The sequence below is a fragment of the Copadichromis virginalis genome, linkage group LG22, assembly GCF_057382275.1.
Source record: "Copadichromis virginalis isolate Kocher_CV1m ecotype Utaka linkage group LG22, C_Virginalis_male_GT1.1, whole genome shotgun sequence".
Taxonomy (NCBI): Eukaryota; Metazoa; Chordata; class Actinopteri; order Cichliformes; family Cichlidae; genus Copadichromis; species Copadichromis virginalis.
In genome coordinates, this window is record NC_140638.1 from 3477994 (window position 1) to 3491567 (window position 13574).

The following is a 13574-nucleotide window of genomic DNA, read 5'->3' on the forward strand; positions in this document are numbered from 1 at the left end:
CCAGCAGCTCACCCGGACTGTGACAGCTAATGAGAAGTTTAAAACTGTTTTCAGAAACAAAAATCAAATCTGATGTTTTTTTTGTATTTTTTTAACCTTACAAAACTGATGAAATGGAGAAAAGCAAAATAATACTCATTATTATTGTGTCATGTGTCAGGAAAAGAAAATGTATACAATCTGAGACCACAGCACCAACTACTGTATAGTCCAGTAAAGTCATACTGCATATGTTTATTAGGTTATTAAGTACACCTGTTAAACTGCTTGTTAATCCAAATATCAGCCAATCACATGTCAGCACCTCATAGCATTTACACATGTAGACATGTTGGACACAGCCTGCTGAGGATTAATTCAAGCATCATTAAGAAAGATAATTAACAGTGTCATGGTTGTTGATGCCAGACAGGCTGATCTGCTGGGATTTCTTTACACAGCCATTTGTAGGGTTGATGGGAACGGTCTGAAAAATGTTGATGTCAAAGGCCAGAGGAGAACGGCCTGAAAGTTTTGCGTTTATAGGACGGCAACAATAACTCAATCAACCACTCGATACAAACAAGACGCAGAAGAGCATGTCTGCAAGCACAACATGTGACCTTGAAGCAGATGGGCTACAGCAGTAGAAGACTGCACTGCAGGGCCTGTCACCTAAGAACAGGAAACTGAGGTTATAATTCACATGGAGTGACCAAACTTATAAGAACAAAAAAACAAAAACACGGTGCTCCAATGGCCTCCACAGTCACCAGATCTCAGTTAAAGACAGCATTTTTGGGATGTGGTTGAAAGGGGTGCCCAGCTGGCAAATCTGCAGCAACTATATGTTATACTTGTTGAATCTATGCTACAAAGCATTCAGGCAGCTCAGAAGGCAAAAGGGGGTCCAGCCCGGTACTAGCAAGGTGTACCTAATAAAGTGGTCTGTGAGTGCATATAGTATATGTTTCTGTGTAATTACAGTAGCAGTGCCATGGCATGGACGTGTGACACAAGACTGAGATTATGCATTTCCAAATGTTTCAACTTAAACGTCTTCTGAGAACATGTGTCCATATGTGATTATAATTGAAGAGCAATTTCACTGCTTTGAAGTCATTTGAGTGGAAACACTAATGCAGTGTTGGACAGTATTCAGCAAAGTGACAGATCTGGAGTTCTGTCTGACAAAACTGTTTCGAAGAGTTGTGAGATTCAAGTGGATCAACAAAGTAACAAATCCCTTTATTAGTGTAGAAACAACAGCAGTGTGTATGTGTGTATAAAAACAATGAGAAAGGCTAATTTGATTGGGGAAAAGCATCACTGATTTGAAACTGCAGCAAACTGACAGAAACTGTAACATATGTTGGAGGTGGATGGTACTGGAGGAAATCATGTTGTATCATGATGTTTGAACCATATTTAATTTTGGATCACAGCCATCTTAATGGTCTCCTATAGCAACATTTTAAAATTTACATTGTCATCAGAAACTTTAATAATCAACAACATCGCAAACAAAACCAATGAAATGTTATGCTTAACTAAAAAATGTGTTTCCAATAAGTCAAACAGCATGTCTCACTCAATAGTACTTTACATACAGTGAGTATAACTGCATTCATACAAATAATATGTGGTATTACATTCTTTCCAAATACCAGCACAGTGGCACAAGTGGTTTAGAAAACACTTTCTCCACAAAGTCTATTGTATTCCCACTGTGAAGCTTTCAGTTAGGTCACATGATCTTCACCAGCAAGTAGAATTTACTCCAAAAAGTTACATTTATAGAGTTACATTGATTCCAGTAAGTGTGACCCACCACTGTACACCACCATAAAATCACTGACTAAATGCTTTCCATGAAATATTTAATGCTACAAACATGAACGAAGGAATTTAGAAAAGATTTGAATTTCTTACTTCTCTACATCTTAGCAAAGAGCAACTGTTAAATGAACTTATTTTAAATATAATCAGTTAGTAGTTCTTCAAACCCATCAGGATCTGCGTGGCGTACAGAATGTTGTAAAAACATGTAGTGAAGTCCAGACCTTTACTTTTTCACATTGTGCCTCTAAACTTGGTCAGATGATTTCCATAGAGAGGCACTTTGCATCAGCAGCACCATGCTCCAGTGCTCTGGGAGAGTTTATAGTCCTGAGAGTTGAACACTGGATGACTGACAGCTGTCCTTCATCACAACAGAAGCCACAGAAATCCTCCTCATCAAAAACATGACTTTGATCTGCGTCCTCATCTGGACTCTCCTCTGCTGCTGCTTCACAGGTAAAGTCCAGAGAATCAAACTCCTCTCCTCTATCAACATCTGTCCCTCTGAAATGAAGCCCACAAAACCATGAAGCTGCTTTATGTTTTTGTCTCTGTGTCCTCAGAGTCCAGAGGACAGATCACAGTGACTCAGCCTGGAGCAGTGAGCTCTGCTGTGGGAGGATCTGTGAACATCAAGTGTCGGACCAGTCAGGATGTTCTTGGTTCCATCGCTTTAGCCTGGTACCAACAGAAAGATGGAGGAGTTCCTAAACTGCTCATTTATGTTGCTAGCAATCGAGTATCAGGGATTCCAGCTCGTTTTACAGGCAGTGGATCAAAGTCTGACTTCACTCTGACCATCAGTGGAGTCCAGGCTGAAGATGCAGCAGTTTATTACTGTCAGAGTTATCACAGCATCAACAGTCAGCGTGTGTTCACACAGTGAAAAACAGTCGTACAAAAACCTCCCTCAGTCAGACTGAACAGAAACTGAAGTGACTGCTGCAGCTGGAAGATACTGCAGAGACTGATACAGTTCACTGAGGACACACACACACACACACACACACACACACACACACACACACACACACACAGCTTTTCAGGCAACTTTCACAAAATGCAATGATATCCAAATCTCATAATCATATCAATTTAAACCAGGACCTTTTTGTTTTCTATTAAATAAATATTAGTGTTTTTATTTGTTTATTGTTGATAAAGTCAAAAATATTTAAAGTCTTGTAAAAACAATGAGTCTCCAAACACTTTTCAGATGGCTGATCCCCAATCAAATAGCAATAATGCTAATACTGATATCAAAAATATTCATTAAAGTCAGAAAATAGTTTGTATTCAGTCTGAAAATGTACAAATTGCAACATTACTTCATTGTTTACTTTGATGCTGTTTATTAGTTGTATCTCAATACTGGTACGACCTTTTTGACAACACAAACTATTTTCTTCATTCATTAAAATGTTGAAATAATCAGTTTTAATAAGCTGTGAAAAATGAAGGGAGAAAATTAATGATTAATAAATATAATATTTTTATTTACAAACATTATCATTGTTATCAAGATAATACATAGGAATACAAGTTATTTACAAACAAACACGATTTACTGTGTGTTAACACAGTAAATCTAATTAGCCTGTTGATTTATCCATTATATGTCTTTTTTTCTTTTTTTAAACTGGTTTATTTATTTCAATTAATCAGTCTGTTTGTAACCAGATCAAAACTGATGTTTAATAAAATGTGTTAAATGTTTTGGTTTTTTTTGAAATCCATGTTAATGTATTTATATACATATACAACAAACAGCAGAAATAACAGGACATGTTCTGTTGAAAAATCTTTATCGTTGTAAAATCTTGAGACAAGTTCATAAAACAGGCAACAAAGAGATGAAGAATAAAGAGACTGAGATTGAAAAAGTCTGCAGACTGAGAGCTGTAGCAAAGTTTAAACAACAACAACAACAACAACAACGTCATGTCCCCAGTAAATCAGCTCATGACTGTCTGCTGCACCCCGGGGCTCCTGCTCACTTCACAATCAATGCTGCTGCATCTGCGGCCGTCAACGATCCAGGACAGACTCCAGTCTGAGGGGAAGCCCTTGTTGGCCAAAATTCGTTTACAAACACAACTCACTAAAACAATTTTCTGCATAAACAGAGATATTTACTATACAATTAACCTTAATCTGAAACCAAGGAAGATGATGCAGAAAAATTTTTATTCATGTAAAATTTAGTTTTTCCACAACTGTTAATAGGAAAATTGTACTTAGTAGTCAGTATAATCTTTTAATGATATAAGTTTGCATATGGTAGAATGCTGCATGTAATCATTTGTGTGTAGAAGTATATAGTTGGTGGCATAGTGAAAGAATGTCTCATCCTAGGGGGCCTGTAACACTTCAAGGTGTTTCAGCGTCCACCCCCACATCCTGGGAGCATGGGGAGAGGTCGTACCTTGTTTTATTGTTTTATTGTTTTAACGTAGTGTAGCCTGGCTAAATTAACCAGCCCAGAACACAGATTATCTTTGGGGTTCTTTTAATCTGTATGATAAAGTAAGCGCTCAGAAGAAAATAAAAAGGTTGTAAAAATAAAGAAATAAAATTGTTACAGACAGTTCTTATCCAGTAACAGCTTTGTGCACTGGTAACCCACTGCTACTGCAGGTTATTTCCCCAACTTTATCAGCATCTGGAACTCAAGGACGTCTAGCGTCATTTTGTGTCTGATATAAACCCATACATAAATAAAACAAATTTAGCAGTGCAAAAGTAACTGTAGTGGCTTCTCCTGCTAAGATACAGAGCCAAGATTAAACAGTTAACAAGGTACATTTCCCTCTTACCCACAGAGATAGTATAATACAAGTGTGGACTCAAATACATACAGTGCATTAATTCAGCAGAAAACGGAATATAGATCCCTCTGAGATGAACGGCGAAGTTGGTTGCAGCAACTCCTGGTGCCTTAACTGTTGCACACTTTGCATTTAAAACATATCAGGCAGCGACAAAAGGCAATTGCACACCCACATAACACCAATGCAAGCTAGCACTCCCGTGAATGTCTCTGTAGATCCCCATGAACCCTTGCGCTCTCAGGGGTACCCCAAAAGAAACAGCACCATCCAGTGTCCCATAATATCGAACTTCCACCTGGCTACAGTAGCTATGTCTGTTTTAGTCTAAGTCCCTTTTGTTTAGATGAACTGTTAGACTTCTTCACTGTGTTATCTAGGGTGAACCATCTAGGGTGAGGGGGAGACTACCCTCTTCCTGACCAAGGATGTTCCTTTTGTGCTGTTATATGACCCTTTGATCAGCAGGACCACACACACACACACACACACACACACACGCACCCACTGAAGTATAAATAAAGACCGGGGCAGTTTCTCAGCGTGAGCCTCAGTGCTGGAGGCTGCCCTTGCTAGCAAGAAGTTCTGTGTGTTTCTCTTCTCTGAGTCTTTACTGAAGAAGTGTTTTAGAGTATATTTCTTAACAACAACTTACTGTGAAGATCATATAAAGAAAAAACATTGAAGGAACTGGTTTATCAACATCAAGTAGGTAAAAGTTTCAAACACAAATTTAGACATAAATTTCTGTCAGCCTCCCTGTGATATCAGGAAAAACAACAAAATAAAGTTTTGATGCTTTTTTTTATCTCACCCAACAGCCAACAACTGAAGCAAATATAACATATTATTTTTATCATTTTAAAGGGTAAAAACTTACTTCCAACATCCAGTCTGGTTCCTCCACCAAAAGTCTACCACAGTGATACAAACTCATTGAGCCGTCGTACAAAAACCTCTGAGAGAGACACGGCTCTCTGACTCTGAAACAAACAAACTCAACAAATGATTTTTTTTTGCACACTTTATCAGTCCCGTAGAAAATTAGTCCTGTGCACATAACCCATTCACATTGTGAAGCAGTGAGCAGCTGCCAATCCAGCACCCAGGAGTAGTGAGTAGAGACGGTACCTTGCTCAGGGGTACCTCAAGGCAGCCATTCTGTGGATTTGAATCCCTGAACTTAAAATTAGGGGGCGAGCACTCTACCTACTGAGCTATCGCTGCACTTTTTTTTTTTTTTTTTTGGGGGGGGTGTCAATGTGTTCCCTGTGTAATTCTGGCAGCTGATGTGAAGCATTCTTTAGTAAAATGACACAACCTTTATTGTAATTTTTCTATATTGCTTACTCATTTCAAAGCTATCTATATAACATGTTACACGTGGAGTATTGTGACAAACTAGCTGATCCATCATTCAACAACACGACAAAAGTAAGTGAAATTTTATTTACCTTTCAAGACAAGCGGGTGCTTGCTCATAATGCTTACAAAAGTGTGCAATGAATTACAATGAAGAAATAAATGAATAGAAATGAATAACAAGACAAAAACTAGAGGTTTGCATTAGAATCCTAAATGTATGCAGAGTCGAGAGTTACCCCAAGAGTCCAGACAGAGGATTTAATTGTAAAAATCATTCTTTAACATGCGAGCTGATTGAAGCAAGTCCCTGTTGGAGTCAGATGATTTCCATAGAGGCACTTTGCATCAGCAGCACCATGCTCCAGTGCTCTGGGAGAGTTTATAGTCCTGAGAGTTGAACACTGGATGACTGACAGCTGTCCTTCATCACAACAGAAGCCACAGAAATCCTCCTCATCAAAAACATGACTTTGATCTGCGTCCTCATCTGGACTCTCCTCTGCTGCTGCTTCACAGGTAAAGTCCAGAGAATCAAACTCCTCTCCTCTATCAACATCTGTCCCTCTGAAATGAAGCCCACAAAACCATGAAGCTGCTTTATGTCTTTGTCTCTGTGTCCTCAGAGTCCAAACCTCAGGTCCCAGTGACTCAGCCTGGAGCAGTGAGCTCTGCTGTGGGAGGATCTGCCACCATAAAATGTACAACTGGACAGAATGTTTATAGCTCCAACCTTTTATCCTGGTACCAACAGAAAGATGGAGGAGTTCCCAAACTGCTCATTTATACTGCTACCACTCGACAATCAGGGATTCCAGCTCGTTTTACAGGCAGTGGATCAAACAAAGATTTCACTCTGACCATCAGTGGAGTCCAGGCTGAAGATGCAGCAGTTTATTACTGTAAAGGAGAATTTAATGTCAACTCTTGGGAGCGGTTCACACAGTGAAAAACAGTCGTACAAAAACCTCCCTCAGTCAGACTGAACAGAAACTGCAGTAACTTCCAGCTGCAGCAGAGACTGACACAGTTCAATGAGCACAACCACAATTTCATGAAGGGACTGAATTTTTCATCATATCACTCAGAAATCTAAAGTTCACTATTAAATGATCATTATGGTGGAAACTTCTTTCTACCCACTAAAAAACTCAGGAAATCTCAAACTGTCACGGTTGTTGCTGTGAATCTTTGAGTAGTTAGAAGATGCTTGATCATGAACTTTGACCTCAGCTTCATAATGGATCACAGACACGCTGTCTTTAAACAAAAGAAACAAATCTCAACACTCAGTCACCCTGAAGCTCAGCGATTTCTGAAGATTATATCGAATCAGTTTAAAGTCAAATATATCCAGTTTTACATTCAGCTCTTATGGGACCAGAGTTTTTCCGTTTTTTCTCGTCTTCATGTTCAGACAACAAACATTTGAAAGTGAGGCCTTTAGCCTGCATGTTAGCAGCTTTCAGCCAATCAGAGCAGAGTTCAGGATGAATAAAGTCACTTAGTGCATTAGTGTGAACTCATCTGCCTTCTGCAAAGAGGACCTTCTGTTCATTTAGATCAGCCACAGAAGAGCTCAGGCACACATTTCATAAACAGCTTCACTATCATTAGCTCACACACTGATGCTAAATCAGTAGCATTTCAAGCCAAGCAGCCATCAACAAGGATTCCTGTCACTCTGTTGACGTCAGAATGAGTCTCATGTCATGTTTTCTTTAGGCTTCGAAATTTCTATTGATGAGCTTATAAATTCACACAATTCCACCTTTGAGTTTAAACTGTCTTCAGCAGGCTTGACTCTAGAAAAATAATCCTTATCTTTTCACATAGATTGCGGCCGGTGTTGGAGCCAAGTCCAGGCCAATATTTTACTCAGTTACATCATGCCATATTTAAGTATTTGTCATGATCTTTAAGTTTTTATTATAATCTTGATCATTTTAGGTTATAATGTAATATGCTGTGCTCCATAAATTAATCCTGCTTTGTTAGTCTGTTGTTGTTGTAAAGTGTTGGTAGATGTCGTAAAGGGGGTGTGTATTTGGCCCGCATGCGGAGGGGTAGGGAAAAAAGGTTAGGTAAGCAAGCAGGACGTGGAGCAACAGTTTTCTGACCGTCGCCGTTTTAATGTTATTTTTTGTAGCCACACAAAGGGAATATAAACGGAGCTCCCACCAGAGGCATTTGTTTTGTACCTTTCGTTTTGTAAGGAAAATAAATGTTTTGCCCCTTTTTTCCTTCGCCTCGTTTTTTGCTACCGGAAGGCATCCAAGAGACTTAACAAGAGCACGAGTCAGAAACTTTACGTTCTGCAAAAGCGGCAAAGAAGGACCGAAGGTTGCCGCTATATTAGTCAGAAAACTGCTCCGAAAGTGAGAGGATTACGCACGCGTCACCGGCGCACAGAGTTAATCGGCCCGCGGCGCGGCAAGGGAAAACGGAAAACGGGACGTGAAAGAGGATGCGCTTAAGCCTTCCCGTGTTTTCCGGATCCTTTCGGCAGTAAGAAAACCCCGCATCTGAAAAGTAAGAGGCTGTGCCTGCTTTACGGTTTGTGAAAATTCCTGTATGGTTAAGTGGTACATGGCCTGTGTAAAGGATTAATTGCATTGAAAGGTTTATGCCAGCGCAATTAATATGGAGCAGCAGGAAAAAAGAGTTTCCAAGCCAACTTTTAAAGCACAAGAGGAAAAGCTTCAGCATCTTAAAGTGACAAGGAAAACCAAGTTGGGTTACCTTACTAGAAAGATAAAAGAGATTGAGGAGCTTATGGAAGATGACGGCAATTTTGAGGAAGTGGCTGTTAAATTAGCCACTGACTTCTCAAAAATATATATTGAGTTTTGTGAAAACAACGATGCAGTTAAAAATCACTTGACTGAGTCGGAACTTCTTCATGATCAGACACAGTGGTATGAGCCAAAGGCTAGCTATTTGAGAAGTTTTGTGGAGAAAGTAGAGAGATGGTTAAAACGAGTGGAAACGCAAGCAGATGAAGCAAGAATGGTTGATGCTGAAGTTGAGCCTGCAGACAGTGCTTCAGCAATTTCGTCCAGACGCAGTAAAGCACATCGAAGCAGTCGAACCTCTTCTGTTGTGTCTTCGACCACATATTCTGCCAGGCTAAAGATTGAGGCAGAGAGGGCTGCTCTGGTAGCACGTGCTGAGGCATTAAAGCAAAAGATGGAGATTGACAGACAAGAAGCTGTTCTTAAGGCAAAAAGGGAGGAATGGGAGTTGCAAACAGCTATTGCTGCAGCTAACGCAAAGCTTGAGGTGCTGACTGTGAAGGAGCCAGCCCATAACACTTCTGCTGACTTGGTCAACAAAATGGCTACCTGCCAAAGAGCTCCGGGCCAAAGTATTGGGGCCAGTTTTGGTTTGGTTCAGCCAGAACATGGAGATGTCGGTCGAGAATGTGAGTCGGAGGTAATGCAGGGCTCAGAAAGGAGTAGCAGGCTTCCTCATCCATTGAATAAGAAGGATAATAGCCAGTCTATTACTAGTCAAGGCAGGATGGCTGATGTTAAAGACTTGTTGGATGTCATGAAGCGACAAAACGAGATTACAGAGCTCCTAGTAAAACAACAGAAAGCATCCACTCTCCCTCCTTTGGATGTTCCAGTATTCAGTGGGGATCCACTGGAGTTTGGGTTTTTTATGAAAGCGTTCGAGCATGGGATTGAGGAAAGGACAGACAGCAATAGAGATAGGTTGCGCTTCCTGGAGCAGTTCACCCAAGGGAGACCCAAGGTTCTTGTTCGTAGCTGTTCGCACATGTATCCTGACAGGGGCTACGCTGAAGCTAAGAGGCTTCTGCGCAAGCATTTCGGGGATGAATATACTATTGCCTCAGCCTACATTGAAAGAGCTCTAAAATGGCCTGTAATCAAGCCAGAGGATGGTGATGCACTGACGGAGTTTGCTATGTTCCTCACTAGTTGCTGTAACACAGTAGACAGCATGGAGTACATTGAGGAGATGGATAGCCCTACTAATATGAGAACAGTCATCTCCAAGCTTCCTTTTAAATTAAGGGAAAGGTGGAGGGGTTTCGCCTGTGACATTCAAGAACGTACAGCAATGAGAGCTAGATTCGCTGATCTGGTCAGTTTTGTAGAGAAGCAGGCAAAGATCGCTTCTCACCCATTATTTGGTAACATTCAGGACACCACTTTGTCTAGAGACAAGGGCAAAGCAAAGGTGTGCAGAGAGAATGCTCTGAAATTCAAGGAGAGGGAAAGCATCTTTGCTACTAATACAGCACCTGTATTAAACAGTGCAGAGCAGACAAAGAGGGAAAGGGAAAATATAGGCCCTACAGGTGGAAGACAGTGTCTTTTCTGTCATAAGGGAGGGCATAACCTCAGTACCTGCAGACTCCTCAAGCAAAAGCCTCACAGAGAAAGGCTTGATTTCCTCAAATCAAAGAGCTTGTGTTTTGGTTGCCTGTCACAGGGGCATCTGAGCAAAGGCTGCCAGCAAAGACACACGTGTGAGACTTGTTCTCAGAAACATCCCACCATTCTGCATAAGGAGCAGTACTCTTCTCCTGATAGTGACAGTAAAAGTATCAGAGAACCAGCAGCAAGTTTTTCTCCAGCAGCAGGCAGTGAAACATGCGGTTGTACCGGGGCTGGCAAAGCAGTCTGTGCACTCTCAATTGTGCCTGTGAAGGTCAGATGTTCAAGGAGCAACACAACAGTTGAATCATACGCGTTCTTAGACCCAGGAAGCACTGGAACCTTTTGTACAGATGAGCTGATGAAGGACTTACAGGTCACAGGAAAAAAGTCCAACATTCTGCTCCGCACTATGGGAAACGAAGCGACAATCAGTACTCATGTCGTTAAGGGTCTCGAGGTCAGTGGTTTGGATGAGGACAACTTTTTGAAGATTCCCCAGGTTTTCACACAGGCAGAGATTCCAGTAACAAAGGAGAACATTCCACAACAAAGCGATGTGGACAGATGGCCTTATTTGAAGGAGGTTCAGCTCAAGCAGATTGATGTAAAAATTGGTATGTTAATAGGCACGAATGTACCAAAGGCGCTTGAGCCCTGGAAGGTTATCAACAGTGAGGGCAACGGCCCATATGCTGTAAAAACTGCACTAGGCTGGACGATTAATGGACCTCTGCTAAGAGAAGAGGGTATTGCTCGAGGAGCTGTTGAGTGGCCACCGGTGATGGTGAACAGGATATCGGTGACAAAGCTAGAGGAGCTCTCGCAGCAGCAAATGAAGTACGACTTCCCTGAGCATGAGTTATCTGAGAAAATGGAAATGTCAGCCAGAGACAGACAATTTATGGAGTCTGTGTCACTGTCAGTGAAGCAGGTTCATGGTCACTACACCATTGGCCTTCCTTTAAAGAACAAGGGGGCTGCATTTCCAAACAACCGTGTTGTGGCGGTACAAAGAGCAGAAGGCCTGAAACGGAGGCTGTTAAGAGACAGTGAGTTTCATCAAGAGTACACAAAGTTTATGACAGAGACACTGGAAAGGGGCTATGCCGAAGAAGTTCCTGTGGCAGAAACTTGTAAAAGTGGTAGCAGAATATGGTATCTCCCGCATCATGGGGTCTACCACCCAACCAAGCACAAGTTGAGAGTGGTATTTGACTGTGCATCCACGTATCAAGGCATGTCACTGAACTCACAGCTGTTGCAGGGGCCAGACTTAACCAATTCCCTCATAGGTGTTTTGATGAGGTTCAGGCAGGAACCAGTTGCCTTCATGTCTGATATTGAAGGCATGTTTCATCAAGTCAGGGTTCCCGATGAAGATGCTGATCTGTTGAGATTCTTGTGGTGGCCACAGGGAGATCTTGGTAAAGGCCTCAAGGAATACAGGATGGTAGTTCACTTGTTCGGTGCAACTTCTTCACCAAGCTGTGCATGCTACGCGCTGCAAAGGTGTGCTGAGGACAATCAGGCGAGGTTCAACCATGTTGCAACGAACACTGTTCTAAGGAACTTTTATGTGGATGATTGCCTGAAGTCTGTCAGCACTGAAGAGCAGGCAATCTCACTGATTCGGGACCTCAGGGCTTTGTGCGCTGCAGGTGGTTTCAAGCTCACTAAGTGGATTTCCAACAGCAGAGCGGTGCTTGCGTCTATACCTGAGGATGACAGGGCTAAAGAAGTCAAGGAGCTTGATCTTGAAAGGGACTGCCTCCCTATTGAAAGAGCTTTAGGGGTTCAGTGGTGCGTGGAGTCTGACACGCTGAAATTCAGAGTTCTGGTTGAGAGCAAACCACTCACAAGGAGAGGACTGCTTTCGATGGTAAGCACTATATATGACCCACTTGGGATTTTATCCCCTTTGATCTTGCCAGTGAAGCACATCCTGCAAGAGCTAAGTAGAACAAAGCATGCATGGGATGATTTCATGCCAGAAGCTCTGTCTCTGCAGTGGCAACAGTGGGTCGGCAGTTTACACCACTTAGCTAGGTTTGAGGTAGACAGATGTGTGAGACCAGTCAACCTTGGCAAGATCTCTTCGGCTCGACTTCATCACTTTGCCGATGCTAGTGAAAGGGGGTATGGCATAGCCACATATCTGGTTTCAAAAAACAATCTGAACCAGCCACATAGTGCTTTCATTATTGGTAAAGCCAGGGTTACACCATTGAAGCCAGTTACCATACCACGACTCGAGCTTACTGCTGCAGTGGTGGCAGCAAAGATGGACAGGATGGTAAGAGCCGAACTGGAGTTGGAGTTGGAGGAGTCTGTCTTTTGGACGGACAGCACGTCGGTGATTAAGTACCTCAAGAATGAAACAGCAAGGTTTCGTACGTTTGTTGCCAATCGAGTTGCTGCCATCAAGGATAGATCAGCTGTCTCTCAGTGGAGATATGTGAACACCTCGGCCAATCCTGCAGACTTTGCTTCAAGAGGGCTCAGTGTTGGTGCCTTTCTCAAGGCAAAGACATGGATCATGGGTCCAGATTTCATTTTGAAACCAGAAATGGAGTGGCCAGAAATGCCCGACAGTGTATGCCAGCCAATCTGTAATGACCCAGAAGTCAAAGAAGCATCAGTATATGCTCTTGTGGTTGAAGAAGCTGCAGACGCCACCTCTCAGCTCATTCATCATTACTCAAGCTGGCGTCGGGTTAAAAGAGCTGTTGCATGGGTCCTGAGATTAAAAGGTGTGCTGAAGCTTCTTGCTCGAAAGAGGAAGGGTTTAAAAGCGAATCTCTATGATGGAAGATTGGAGCAGGAGAAGCAAATGACACACTTCAAGGCTAACCTTCCCATCTTGCCACTTTCTGTGAGTGACATGGCCGAGGCGGAAGTGGAGATAGTGCGCTTCAGTCAAAGGCAGCGGTTTGGCAAAGAGATTGCCAAGCTGCAACAAGGAAAGACAGTGTCAAAGGATAGCCCTCTTTGTCAGTTGTCGCCAGTTGTACAGGATGGCATTCTGAGAGTGGGTGGCAGATTGAGCAGATCTAGCATGCAAGAGGAGTTAAAACACCCTGCAATCTTGGCTAAGGATCAGCATATAGCCACTCTCATTCTCAGATCTACTCACGAGGATCTTGGGCATTGT